The sequence below is a fragment of the Lathyrus oleraceus genome, chromosome 2 (assembly GCF_024323335.1).
Source record: "Lathyrus oleraceus cultivar Zhongwan6 chromosome 2, CAAS_Psat_ZW6_1.0, whole genome shotgun sequence".
In the NCBI taxonomy this organism is placed as follows: Eukaryota; Viridiplantae; Streptophyta; class Magnoliopsida; order Fabales; family Fabaceae; genus Lathyrus; species Lathyrus oleraceus.
The window spans coordinates 130800589-130814474 of NC_066580.1; positions in this window are offsets into that span (position 1 = coordinate 130800589).

Here is a 13886-nt window from a genome sequence, read left to right on the forward strand (position 1 = left end):
GTAGCTGTAAGTCCTATGTTCCTTTCCTCTTGGCGGAATTTGTGGTTATATACCTTTTATTCCTCAGCGAGAGTCGATTGGTTTTCTACCCAGTAGTCGGTAGTCGTAAATCCTATTTTCCTGCTCCTCAGCAGTTGGTGGTTTGTTATAAACCCTATTTTGTTTCCTGTGCGGAATTATGGTTCTTTCATTCCCCACGCGGAGTTGTTGGTTTTCTACCCAGTATTCGGTAGATGTAAACCCTACTTTTTATCCTCATCAGAGTTTGGCTACTATCCTGTATTCGGTAGTTGTAAGTCCTATCTCTTTTCCCCTAGCAGAGGTAACCTTTGTGGTTCGTTCAGGTTGGTGGTGGATTTTGTGCTGTTGTGGTTTTATCCCTAACGGAGTCTGTGTCTCCCTGTGGAATAAGTTGAATAATTGCTCAGTATTTGGCATTCATTCACCCTATCCCCAGTTGAGTCTTTGGTTTTCTACCCCGTATTCGGTAGTCGTAAACCCTAATTTCTCCCCTTTGCAGAGTTAACCTTGTTGTTCATCCTAACCGATGATGGTTACTCTTTGTGGTTATCTTCATTCAATATCCGATGTTGATATTCCCTCCTTGCTCCTGGACAATTGCCGGTTGCTAGCAATTGTATCCCCAGCAAGTCCTTGTGGATAATTGCTGTTTATGCAATTCATCCCCAGCGGGTCTTCTTTCATTTTCCCTTTTGTTGGTAATGTTGTTGCTCCCTTTGATCGGTCATCTTTATATACCTAGTTTTGGTATCCCAATGCCTTTCTTTTCGGTCGATTTATCCTTTATTAACCCAGTAGCCGGTTGTGGATAATCTTCCATGCGAGTATGTTATCCACGTTCTGACGGTAATGGATAATATATCTCATGCACTCTTCAGTCGAAGCCTGTTGTGTTTCCCCAGTCGAGTAAGATTCGTGTTCCTTTTGCGAAATCGAATATTCTTTGTTTCTTGGATAATTGCCGGATGCTTGCAATTTATCCCCTGTGAGTTGTCTTTCGTTTACCCTGTTGTTGTTGGTAACGATTGTCTCTCTTTTTGGTTGATCACCTATTATATACCCAGTAACCGGTATCTCTGGTGTCTCTTCCTTTCGAGTATATTATTCACGTTCTGACGGTAATGAATAATATATCTCATTCACTCGTTGGTTGGAGTCCTTTGTTGATTTTCCCAGCGGAGTAAGGTTCGTATTCTTTGTAGAATCGAATATCCATCCTTTCGGATGATGAGTGTTTTGGCATATATACCAATCCACGTTTTCGGTAGGTCACCTATTATATACCCAGTAACCGGTATCCCTGGTGTTTTCCTTCCATGCGAGTATATTGTCTACGTTCTGACGGTAATAGATAATATATCTCATGTGAGTATTCTATCCACGTTCTGACGGTAATGGATATTATATCTCATGCGCTCTTTGGGTTTGTGTCCCCAGCTGAGTAAGATTCGTTTTCCCGTTGTGGAGTCGAATGTCCATCCTGTAAGTCGATTTGCTTTTTCAAGCCCTCCTTTCGGATGATGAGTGTTTTGGCATATATACCAATTCACGCTTTGGTCGGTCACCTATTATATACCCAGTACCCGGTATCCCTGGTGTTCCTTCCTTTCTGCTCCCTATTATGACCTTGGTCCCCCGTGGAGTCAGATTTTCCTGAGTTGATGTACCTTTTTCAGGTCTTTCTCAGATGTTTGGTTGATTGATATCTCTCACCCTTATACCGGTCCTAGATATTCATTCTTCCTGAGCCTGTTACCCTTATACCGGTAACACCTCATTCTTTGTTGCTTCTCCAGGAGAGTCTTTTTGTTAGACCTTCTCCAGTGGGGTTTCCGTTGTGATTTTACCCTTTTGCTGTATTGGCGTTTTTCCCAATATATGCATTTTCCCCGGCAGGGAGATTCTGTGTGGATCTTTCCCCAGTCCGAGTCCGGATTTTTATCCGAGGTATCCTTCGTGGATAGTTTGAGTCAGCTTGAGTCTTTCCATTGGATTTGTCCCTTTGGAATTTTCTTTTTTTCCCCAGTGTGAGTCCTTTATCCCCAGTGATGTCTCCAGCCCAGTCGTGTCCTGTTCACGCAGTGTCAGTTTTGTCCCCTAATTCAGAGTCGTGTCCTGCTCACGCATTCTTTTTCTTTTTCTTATCCCCATGAGAGTCTTGTTAGAGTCTCTGTTCCTGGTGAGTGTATTAATCCGCTGGATCGTCTTTTCTTCTTTGTGGGCCTATTCCCCACAGAGTTTTGTGTCATTTGCATGCATACATCTGCATCATGAGGTCTCTTAGGGACCAAAATTTGTCTCATTACTGTTATTTAAGCCCATTCTACCGGGTCGAGATGAAGATTTCTAAACTCCACTTCTCCGGCTAGAATGACCTTAAATAGGGGCATCTGTAAGACCCTAATTTTGTCCCTAAGATCCCTCATGGCATCATATCATAACATGTCATTGCCTCAAGGATCATTGTGCACCTTGGCTCCTTCCCTGTGGGTGGGTCATCTTTTGAGAGTGTTTCTTGATCACCAAGCATGTTTTGCATTTGTATATCATTTGCTTTTCCTTTTACGACTAACCAAAAGTACAAAAATATGTCATCTAACCTTTGTCTTGCAGATAAAGCAACCAACAGTCAAAGCAGTCAAAGGCAGTCATTGAGCAATAGATGGTGGCCATTCTTGAGAATTTGGACCCCATAATCATTCACAAGAGTTCATATGAGCTATGATATCATTTTGAAGCAAAATCCCAAGTGGAAGAGGCTTGAATTTCATCAGAACATTGCCAGGTCATCTGAAGGCCTAGAAAGTCAACTGCTAAGTCAACAGTTGGATTTGGAGGTGGGAAGTGATTAGAAATACTTCATTCATGTTCAAACAAGTCTCATTTGACATTTCAAATATCAACATTGAAGAAAATAAAGTCAGGTCAAAACTTTCCAAAAATAGAAAGTGACCTATAATTCAAAATTACCAAAAATGGAAAGGTTTTCACCTAACTTCAACTTCAAATTACATCATCAATAAAGCTTAAAATGAAATTTTGTTGAACATGAAAGTTGTAGATCTTTCTCTCCCATTTCCAAAAAGTCCAAGATCATCAATTTCTCATGTGTGGTTAAGGAGATATGATCAAAACATGGCAAAGTCTGCATTGAACTTCAAATGGCCATAACTTCTCAACCAAAGCTCCAATTCAAGTGGTTCTTTTTGCTAAATTCTCATTTTGACCTCCAAAACATGCATTGCATTGCACAAATTGTCATCACATAATCATTTGCAAATTCTTGAGTTTTTGGAGGGAAATTTTAAAGATTAAAATTGGTACATTATTTGAGCATTGTGCCATTGGCTTTAGCTCCAAAATGATTTTTTGAGTGAAAACAAACACAATCCCGTGAACTGTTCACCATGCATTTTCATGCATTGGGTGAAAATCCCAAATTGCACAAACACCTCATTTTGCTAATTCCACTTACCATTGGCTAAACATGATTAGAAGGGTGATTAGCATAGCATATATAAATGAAACCCTAACTGTTTTCAGCATAACAACAATCACAATTTCAGATCTAGAAATTTTCTCAAAACTTTTTCTCTCAAATTTTCTTTCAATTTCTTCAAACAAATTGCATTTATCTTGATCAATTCATCTTTCTGAAGCATCATTGAGCAAGATTGAACATAGATCCATAGCAATTCGTGCCTGTTTGAAGCATATGCAAGCTTTGAAGCAACAATGGTGAATCCAAATTCTGGCAAAATCGTGCACAGTTGAGCTGCAATTTCTCTTCCAATCACTTGTCCAAGCATCATAGAAGAACTGTTGAGCCATTACACAGCCTGAATCAAGCGAATTCCATTTCTGCACTTCAAGAGGTTACAGAATCGATCTCTTTATTTCTTAAAATTCTTATGCTATTATGATAGATCTTGTAATGCTGAGTAGTTTGAGCTTTGAATCGTGCGAATCCATGCTGTTTTGAGTGAGATATGGATGTTTGAATTTTTGATGATGAATCTTCTTCACTTCGATCCATGCATGTGTGATGTTTTCTTGATGAAATGTTTGTTGATTATTGATGTATGATGGAGATACTACACGATGATGTGCTCATTTTTAATTTCTGGATGTGTTGAATTTTTCTGGAAATTTGTGGATGAAGATCTTCATGATCTTCATCATGTTCATACTGTTCCTAGATTACCTGCGAATTTTGCCATGAAATGCATATGTTTTCCTGCGAATTCTGTTGCCAGTTCATCCCACTTACCTGCGGATTCCATTTGCCATGCATGCACGTGTGTTAGGGTTTAGGATGAAACGCTGTCGTTTCAGCCAAGGCACGCCACTATTTGAATTATGCTTCACTTCGGTTCCGCGCCAATGCATATTTTCAAATGCTTCACATGATTTTCCTTCTCCCTCCATGTATTCATACCATGCTTCATATGTCATTTTTTATTTTTTTCTTCATCTTACAAAATTCATATCTAATTGAATATTGATCCAAAAATTATGTGGTTTTTTGCATTGCATTCCTTATTTTGTCTAGTATTTTTTTATCATTTTTCCATAAATTGTGCTTGGCTGGATTTCATTTTGTGCTAGGGAATGTGAACATGTATCCATTTTGTACCTTGCCTTGCTATATCATTTGTGAAATGCTGGTTTTTAATCCAATGGATCTGAAAATTTGCATGATGAAACTAGACACTTTGCTTGACATTTTGGTGTTGATTTGGTATTTTTATCATGAGTCATTTCTGTTTTGTGATCATGTTAAGTTGGTGTGACAATTTGTGAGTGATTTTTTGCGTGATGCATGTTATAGATGTTGTGAATGTGCATGAATTTTGTTGGAATTATTTGAATCATTTCTGATTTAATTGATATTTTTCATTCTGGTTGATCACATTTGAGCTTTAAAATTGCCTTGAACTTCAATTGATCATGAAATGCTTTTGGTATATGATATTGATGTGAGACCTTTTGGATTGTTTCAAGATGTGTTTGAAGTTGATTCATGTTAATTTTCAGCTTCTGTTTTGAATTTTTTCTCCATCTTTGACCCTAGGCTTTGACCTAGTGGTTTGCCTCTCATGTTTGAAGCTTTGATTTCAGGTTGAACATCCAAGTTCCATGCTCCATCATTTGAGCATTGATGTTTGCCTTTGATTACTAATCTTTGTGTGTTTTGTAGGTTAATGTTGACTCATTTGAGTTTGACCTTTGGCTTATACCTTGTGTACATTGGGATTGTTTGTTGCTTATTGACTGTTGTTTGATTGTCTGAACTTTGTACTGATTTGTTTGATGTTTCCATAGGTACATAAGTTGCTTTAAGTTCATTTGAACTTTGCTTTTGCTTGGTTGCTTAACCACTTAGGTACAACCTCTCTTCTTCATGTAGTCTGGAAGACCTGTCCTGTTATGTGGGCAGGCACCTGTCTGAAGTCCTCCTTAAGAGGCAATGCTTGTGTTTGTTTATCTTTGTCCCAAGCAGGAAAAGTCCTCTTATGAGGCAATTGGCAGATAAAAGAGATGTGTAATCCATCTCCTGCTATTCAGTGTGTCATCCCTTTGCTCACATAACATGTTGATGCATTGTGGATATTAACCCAAGATCTTATAGAGTCAATCATTTGTGGAGAAGAGTTCCAACTTTCTGAACTCCCACACTTTCTATTGTTTAAAGCTCTCCCAGGCCAAGGATGAGAGCTATGAGGCACACCCCTCATCTCCATTTCATTTGCTTCACCCTAACTCTCAATGTTAGGGTTAAGAGCTCATATCACCCCATTCCAGTTGACTTTAAAGTCTAACCTTGTTTGAGCCCAATTGCTTGTGTATAGTGTGTGCTAATTGACTTGGTTGTTGATTACTTGATTCATTTGTGCATATCTGCTTATGTGTGCCTTTGTGCATTTATCATCATTAATTATACATCATTGCATGATCATTGTTCATATCTTTGTGACATCTCTGTTTGTCCATTGAGGATTCAGTTGTAAGTCCATATATTGGCCATTGTTCCTATGATCTGGAAGGAGTCGAGTGTAAGACTATTTATTGGCAACTTGTTTCCTTTTGCTTGTTGCATTTGTTTTGCTTGTTGTATGTGAGGAGTCAATTGTAAGCCCATTTATTGGCAGTTGTTTCCTATGATCATCCTTTGGATATTGGTATAAGTCCATTGATTGGCATCTGATATCCATGTTTGTTTTAGGAGATTGGTATAAGTCCATTGATTGGCATCTGATATCCATGTTTGTTTTAGGAGATTAGTATAAGTCCATAGATTGGCATCTGGTATCCTTGTTTTGTTTTGTTTCAGGAGATTGGTATAAGTCCATTGATTGGCATCTGATATCCATGTTTGTTTTAGGAGATTGGTGTAAATCCATTGATTGGTATCCGGTATCCATCTTTGTTTGTGAGATTGGTGTAAGTCCATTGATTGGCATCCGGTATCCATTTGCTTTGTTGTTTATTTGCTTATTGCTCATTGCCTATTCCAAAGGAATCACTTGGATCATCTACATATGATCTCAAGAGGTGAACATCTAAGAAGTTTTACACTCCCTAACCCTCCCACCTTTTATTTCTTAAACCCCCATTTGCATGTTAACCCACACTTGAAAAATATTGTGCAAACATTTTCATCTCCTTTCAAATTAGAAACCTAGGCCTTAAGCCTTTGATTTTCAAACTTCATTTTCATAATACTTCTTTTGAATTGAATTCTAATCATACTTTGACCATCTTTTATGAATAAATTCTAATTGGTTAATCCAACTCATTCAATTGTTTTGTGACTTTGTCCATTCTTGATAAGTTTTCATACATTAGCCATAGGTTTGATTTATCCTAGTTGGTTGATGGTAATCTCACCTTTTCTCCTTAGTGATTGAATTGTAAGACTTCCTTGCTTATTATAGGGTTAACCCCTCACTAGCAAGTTGAAGCTTTTCTCACGTGGTGGACTTGTTGTTTGTATAAGGTTGAGTTTTCTCCCGTGGATAACGAAAGACCTTAGGGCTTTTGTTTAAAAATGAACCCACTCATATTTTGGAAATCTTTTAGCCGAACTAAGGAGTTTTGATCCTTACCTTCCATGGAAAGGTATGTAGGCAACGGGTTCATCCGTTCAAACACAAAAATAATAAAAATTGTATATTCTTTTCTCATCCCTTCCATCCATGTTTGCACCATAAACATTTTCATAAACAGATAACATTTCGTACAACAAGTGTGAAAAGGGCTCCCTAGGAGTACCTAGGACGTTTTGGGTGCCTAACACCTTCCCATTGCGTAATTTACCCCTTACCCCGATCTCTGATCTTTTCATTAGTTTTCTATGTGTAAAACTTCTTAGGCTTTTGTTCGCTTTTTAGCCATTCCTTTGGATAAATAAAAGTGCGGTGGCGACTCGATTTCTTTGTATGCTTTGCTTTTGGTTTAGTCAATAAATCATAAAGTGACGAATACACCGCTACATAAAGCATTGAAGATTATCAAATGATCAACTTACAATAGGTTTGAAACAATGAAAGTTATGGTAACCTCAAGTCTATCTATCAATAGCTTGACAAAATGAAGACTATACCAACTCAAGGTTTGAAAGTTAATGTTTTGATTAAATGATTAAGTTAGGCAAGTTATAAAGATCAATGTACAATATGAACAAAATAGTAAGGATTAATGTATAATATAGACAAGTTAGCATAAAAGTTAGTGGGTTAGTATAAGCAAAGTTACTAGCATGAATCAGATGAAATCAACCAAGTTAGTATGTGCATAACAAGACTTCATCTACATGTCAAATGACCCAAGTTGGTTGATGAAGGGTCCACCTATCCATGCTTCAAATAACAATGAATGAACTCTTGATCATTCATTAGTAGGTTTGAAACATGGAAGGTTCAAGCAACCCTAAACAATTTAATACGATGACAAATATAGACTTCACTAGCCATTAGGTTAAATACCTCACAAGTCAATGGAAAATTGTTCAAATGACATGAAACAAGGCATAAATAAATAGTAGAGACAAAAATAACAAGGGTCCATGTTGGAAATATTTTCATAATAATAAAAATAAATGGGGTAAAAATTAAAATGAAATTGGATATAAATATGATGAAAAATAAATAAAATAAGAGTGAAAAGAAGAAAAAAGAAATGAAGTTCATGCTCTATGGGTTGAACCCCTGGCCTTGGGGTCATGGGGGATTAACCACCTCTCCCACGGGGCCAAGCGCTCGCTTGTGACAAGGAAATTCGCTCACAAAATAAAATAATAAAACAAGAGTTAAAATGGAAGGCGCGCGCTAAAGAACTAATTAGGACACGATAACATTAACCTTTGAATTGGAAAACACGTGCGAGGCAACGAACTCAGGGTCGTTTTCAACCTCCAAACTTCGAAAATCAAAAACTCCAAAAACGTGTTTTTAATAAAATTTAAACATCGAGTCATCTTCCATAATCATAAAAAAATCAACCTCCACACACATGAGCCATTATATGGCTCTGAGTGTGGAGTATTTTGTCAAGAACTAGAAGAAAAAAGTTGACCTAAATTAAAAATTAAATGATGGATATTGGTTAATCAGAACTCAAAGAATGGGGTTAATGATCAGTGAGTGATTTCGAGTTGAATGGTAAATTGTTTGATTGGAAGGGGTGAGTGGAACTACCTGATCAAAATCGGTTTCAAAGTGGTGCTCCGATGACTTGGTGCAGCTCATGTGAGGTGTTGGGAAGAGAAGTGGTTCAAAAACCGGAAGAAAATCATATCGAGAAAACGCGAGTCACATCGGGGAAAATGGAGGCTTCACCGTTATCTCGTTTGATTCGCAACCGTGGATGCCACAGTGTCTTTCTCGCAATCTATAAAGCATGCCTCCATCTCTACTCGTCATCGCAACACATCAAAACGCACAACACAACGCACCGGAAGAACTCAGGAACCATCTTCCATTCTTCGTCACGACGTAACACACACGACACGATTCTGGTACGTCCTTTATGCTCAAATTGATTGTATTTCTTGAAGCATGAACGAGTTCCTTCGATTCTACTTTGATCTCAGATGCTGATTCAAATTTTGTCTCAAGTTTTCGTCACTGTTCGATTTGGCCTTCTTTGCTTTCCTATCGTTTATCCACGAGCTTGAATGGAGTGTGAATGGACTCCACGGTGGCGATATTCGTGCATTTGATTACACGGGTTGAACGGCGGATCCGAGTTCATGAATTAGTACGTGACCTGGACTTTGATTCTTTTAGGGTAGACATTCATGAGGAGCGTGGATTGATCGTTTGGAGTTTGGGCCTAAGGCCCAAACATTGCCTTTACCTAAGCATTTCAATCTTGTACCCCCTCTTCTATATTAACCATTAATCCATAGTTAATTATGTTTAATCCATGGTAATCTTTGTTAATTCCTTAATTAACCTTGCCTCTGATTTTTGTGGATCATGATTAAGTTGAGATCCTCTTTTCTGTTAATTAGGATTATCACTAGGATGGCTTAGGTTAATTGATAATTAGATTAATTAGAATATTAATTTTAGAATACGATTAGTTAGAATATTAATTTTAGAATTAGAATCTTTTAGAATTTTAGAAATTGGAATATATTTTAGAATAAAGTCTTAATTTGAATTAAATAGAATTTTTAGGAATATTAACAATTTTAGAAATTAGAATATTTAAAAAATTTATCAATTTTAGAAATAGAATAGTTTAGAATCTAATTGAGTTAATAAGGATTTTCATGATTAGAATTTTAATTCAACAACCATAATTGTCAAATGACTATTTTGCCCCTAGGTTAAAAATAGTCCAATTTTTGCATGTTCCCCGAGCTTTAGGACTTACAAAATAATTTCAATAAGCATTAACCCTTTAGGTAGTCGTACACTCAATTCAAATAATTTTTTCCCACCGATTAAGTTGATCAATGTATGCTTTGATTGACTAAATCCTTTTAATGTGCTTAATCCCTTAAGCTTAGTCAAGTGATCAAAAGACCCTTGATAATTTGATAAAGCAAGTCCTTATGATCAAGATGCTGGATGCTGGATCTCCAAGTTCAATCAAGATTCAAAGATCAAGATCAAGACAGGACTACTATTCAAGCACTACAAAGGTCAAAATTCAACACTTGTTAATCATGAGCCAAGTTGTCTGCCATGGGTCTTAAGTAATAGAGAAGGAATGAGACTGGAGAATTCCTACCCCCATTCTGAATATCTTTAGGTGCGGGACGAATGACCCGTTTGATCATTGTATTCGCCTCTATTCCTAGGCTTTAGCATAACTGGATTCAAGCTGATTGACAAGCCTTTCACCATTCTTCAAAAACAACCCGTCATCATGGGAAGCTACAAGAAGATTCAACTTCAACACTCATCGATTATGATGAAAATTGCACGTCAGGAGTCTTAAGTAGTAGAGACGGAATGGGATTGGAGAATTCCTACCCCCATTCTTAATATCTTTGGGTATGGGACGAATGACCCAGTGCTCACTGTATTCGTCTCTATTCATAGACTTTAGTGCAATTTAAATCAAATAATCGATCAGTCTTTCTACACAGATTGAAGCACAAATTGACGATCAGACTTCCACCGTTCAGGGTTCCATTTCTATCCTTTGTTGTCCCAGTAAAACTAAAACCATTTTATGAATAAACTAAAAAACAATTAACCTTACGATTAGGATTGTACAATACGAGCCTTAAGCAATAGAGAAGGAATGAGACTGGAGAATTCCTACCCCCATTCTGAATATCTTTGGGTGCGGGATGAATGACATAGTTGCTCATTGTATTCATCTCCATTCATAGACTTTTATACGATTCAAATCATGACTCTCAATTCAGAATAAAAGCTAACCCACCTCATCAAACTCAGTTTTTCCTTTGGGATTCATTTTCAATTTAAAACTTTTTCAGAAAGGACGTATTACTTTCGTTCTACTGTGAACGACGCTTAAGCCTCCATGTGCGAGCAAGCAATGTTTAACTTCTAGAGTGTCATTCGAGTTCATCCATTCTACCGCAAACCGACAATCGCCTAAAGCTCACATGCTCAAGCATACAAGCTAGTCGACAATAGAATGCGAATGTTAATATTGTCCATTAAAAATAACTAACGCATCTGTCCTAGTTCCACGAACTCCGGAGCTCTGATTTCCTCATTGCACGAATGAGGATACGTAGGCACGAGGGCCCAAATCCTTGGCGAGCACAATTATCTATTAACCTTTGTTTCCCCTTTCGCGAGTAATCTTCAGATAATAACACTTATTCGAGCGAGAACAATCAAAACGGTTCCCATGGAGTACCATGGATGTTTCGGGTGCTAATACCTTCCCCTTGCATAACCGACTTCCATACCCATTTCTCTTTCCCCCCAGGTTTTATCGATGTTTTCCCTTTGCTTCGGGAATAAATAAAGTTCGATGGCGACTTTGTTGTATCTTTGAGCGTGCGATGTGCTCGGGTATTTTTTGCGTAGCTTCAGCTGGCGACTCTGTTGGGGATTCTTTCCTAAGCAAGTCGAACCCAGTTTTTTTATTCTCCTTATGAGAGTAGGTGTTTACCTTCGTTGTTTTACTCGCTTTATTTATGTTATTTATTGCATTACACTACTTCTTTAATATTCATATGTTTCTGTATTCTGGATATTATCTATCATATAACCTATTGGGATGGGATGACACTATGTGAGAGAAGCTCTACACCTGAGCTTGAGTATGCACATAGGATAGATTCATTGATAGTCGTGTCGACCTGCGTTTTGCGTGTTGGGTTGTCACGAGATCCACACCCAGACTAGACTCAATTGAAAGTAATTTTTTCCTGTGACAATTCACTACGACAAGGTATTTTCATTTGACTCGATGACTCTGGGAGACTTTTAGGGACCACCGTTGAGGACTAGTACACACCTGTGAAAGGGCTATTGGGTTTTTATGCAGGAAACCAAGACCCTTCATACCATTGATCTCTTACATACGTCAGACCTTTGATCCTATATTAAGTTACATGGACAAGTTATTATTCAGATTTCTCAGATCATATCAGATTATTGATCCCATGCCGATGTTATCCAGACTGTCTAGGTCATGCCATACCTTTGATCTTATATTGTGTGATATGGCCAGATTATCCAGGACTTCCAGATTATACTGAATTCTGGATCTATGATGCTTGCATATCATTACACCATTTTGAAATTAATTTTTGCATGTACATTTCCAAGGAATTCAAGAGACGAGTCTTTGTTTGAGGGATCATTAGAGAATGGATCTTACTAGAAGAGGTATTTATAGGTAGGAGTTTGTGGAACCTTCTTTGAAGACATTGAGAGGATTGGGAGCTCGCCTAGTTTTCGACAACAAAGACAAGTTCAAGGATGCCTATGGGAATCTCCTAGGCATACTTAACACTGAGGTCAACATTACAGCTCTTCACACTCTAGTGCAGTTCTACGACCCTCCTTTGATATGCTTCACATTCTAGGATTACCATCTGACTCCTACTTTGGAGGAATATTCACACATTCTAGGGATTGATATTCAAGATCAGGCTCCCTTTATGCCTACTAAGGAACTTCCTAAGTCTCAACATCTAGCTGAAATCCTTCACATAGGGAAGAAGGAAGTGGAGCTCAACCTTAAACCTAAGGGTGAGACCTATGGGGTTGCCTTGAATTTTCTGGTTGACAAGGTTATTACATTTGTTAAAGATGAAAGTTGGGGTGCCTTCAACACTATCTTTGCTTTGGTCATATATGGGATCGTGTTGTTCCCTAACATGGAAGACTTTGTTGACTTGGATTCTATCTATCTCTTCATGTCCAAGAATCTTGTTCCTACTCTTCTTGTAGACACATACTATTTCATCAACGTGAGGAATGAGAAGAAGAAGGGGACTATCGTGTGTTGTACCCCCTACTGTATAGATGGTTTATTTCGCATCTACCCAACAAGGGTCTTTTTGTTGATAACGAGGGAAATCTGAAATGGTCTCAAAGGATCATGTCCCTCACAGCTGAAGACATATCCTGGTATTCTAGAGTTTATGATGGTGTTGAGATCATCATGGATTGTGGTAATTTACCCAATGTACCCCTTCTAGGTACAAAGGGTGGAATTAACTATAACGCGAGGATGGCATTGTGTCAGTTGGGTTAACCGTTGGTAGACAAGCCAGATTCCGAGCTTTTAGAGGAGTTTGTTTTGTAAGGGATCGACAACTCAGAGTTCCAGAAGAGGATTATCCAATCCCGGGGAGATATCCATCATCATGGAAGGGCTGAATTGGGAAAGAAGAACTACATTGTGAAGGAAGCCTACACCCAATGGGTTAAGGAGAGAGTCAAAGAGTTTTTATTACCATTTCCCCCTCGACCTTCCATGATCATCAAGCCTGTTGATCCTGTTGTTGCTCCTATTTCATAGGTTGATAAACTCAAGGGGATTACCAAAGCGTTAGAGAAGGAGAATGTTGATCTCCGGTCTAACCTCGGTAAGCTCACATTGGAGAAAGAGAACCTGAAGTTTAATCTCAACCAGAAAAGGGGCCGAGCAGCCAAGACCTCCATAGAGATTAAAGAAGAACACCGAAAAAGAATGAAAGCAGGTGATGCTTTGAAGGGTACTTACGATAGCCTTTTTGTGAAGAGGAAACTACTTGCTGCAGCATAGTACAAGTTGTGCAAAACCGAGATCAATTGCCAGGATCAGCACAAGAGGTTACAAAGTCATCTAGAGACTTGCTAGAAGGAGCTGAAAGAGGAGCAAAATAGGGCTAAGAAGTTAAAGATTTCTCTGTCTCAAAATCAGTTCGA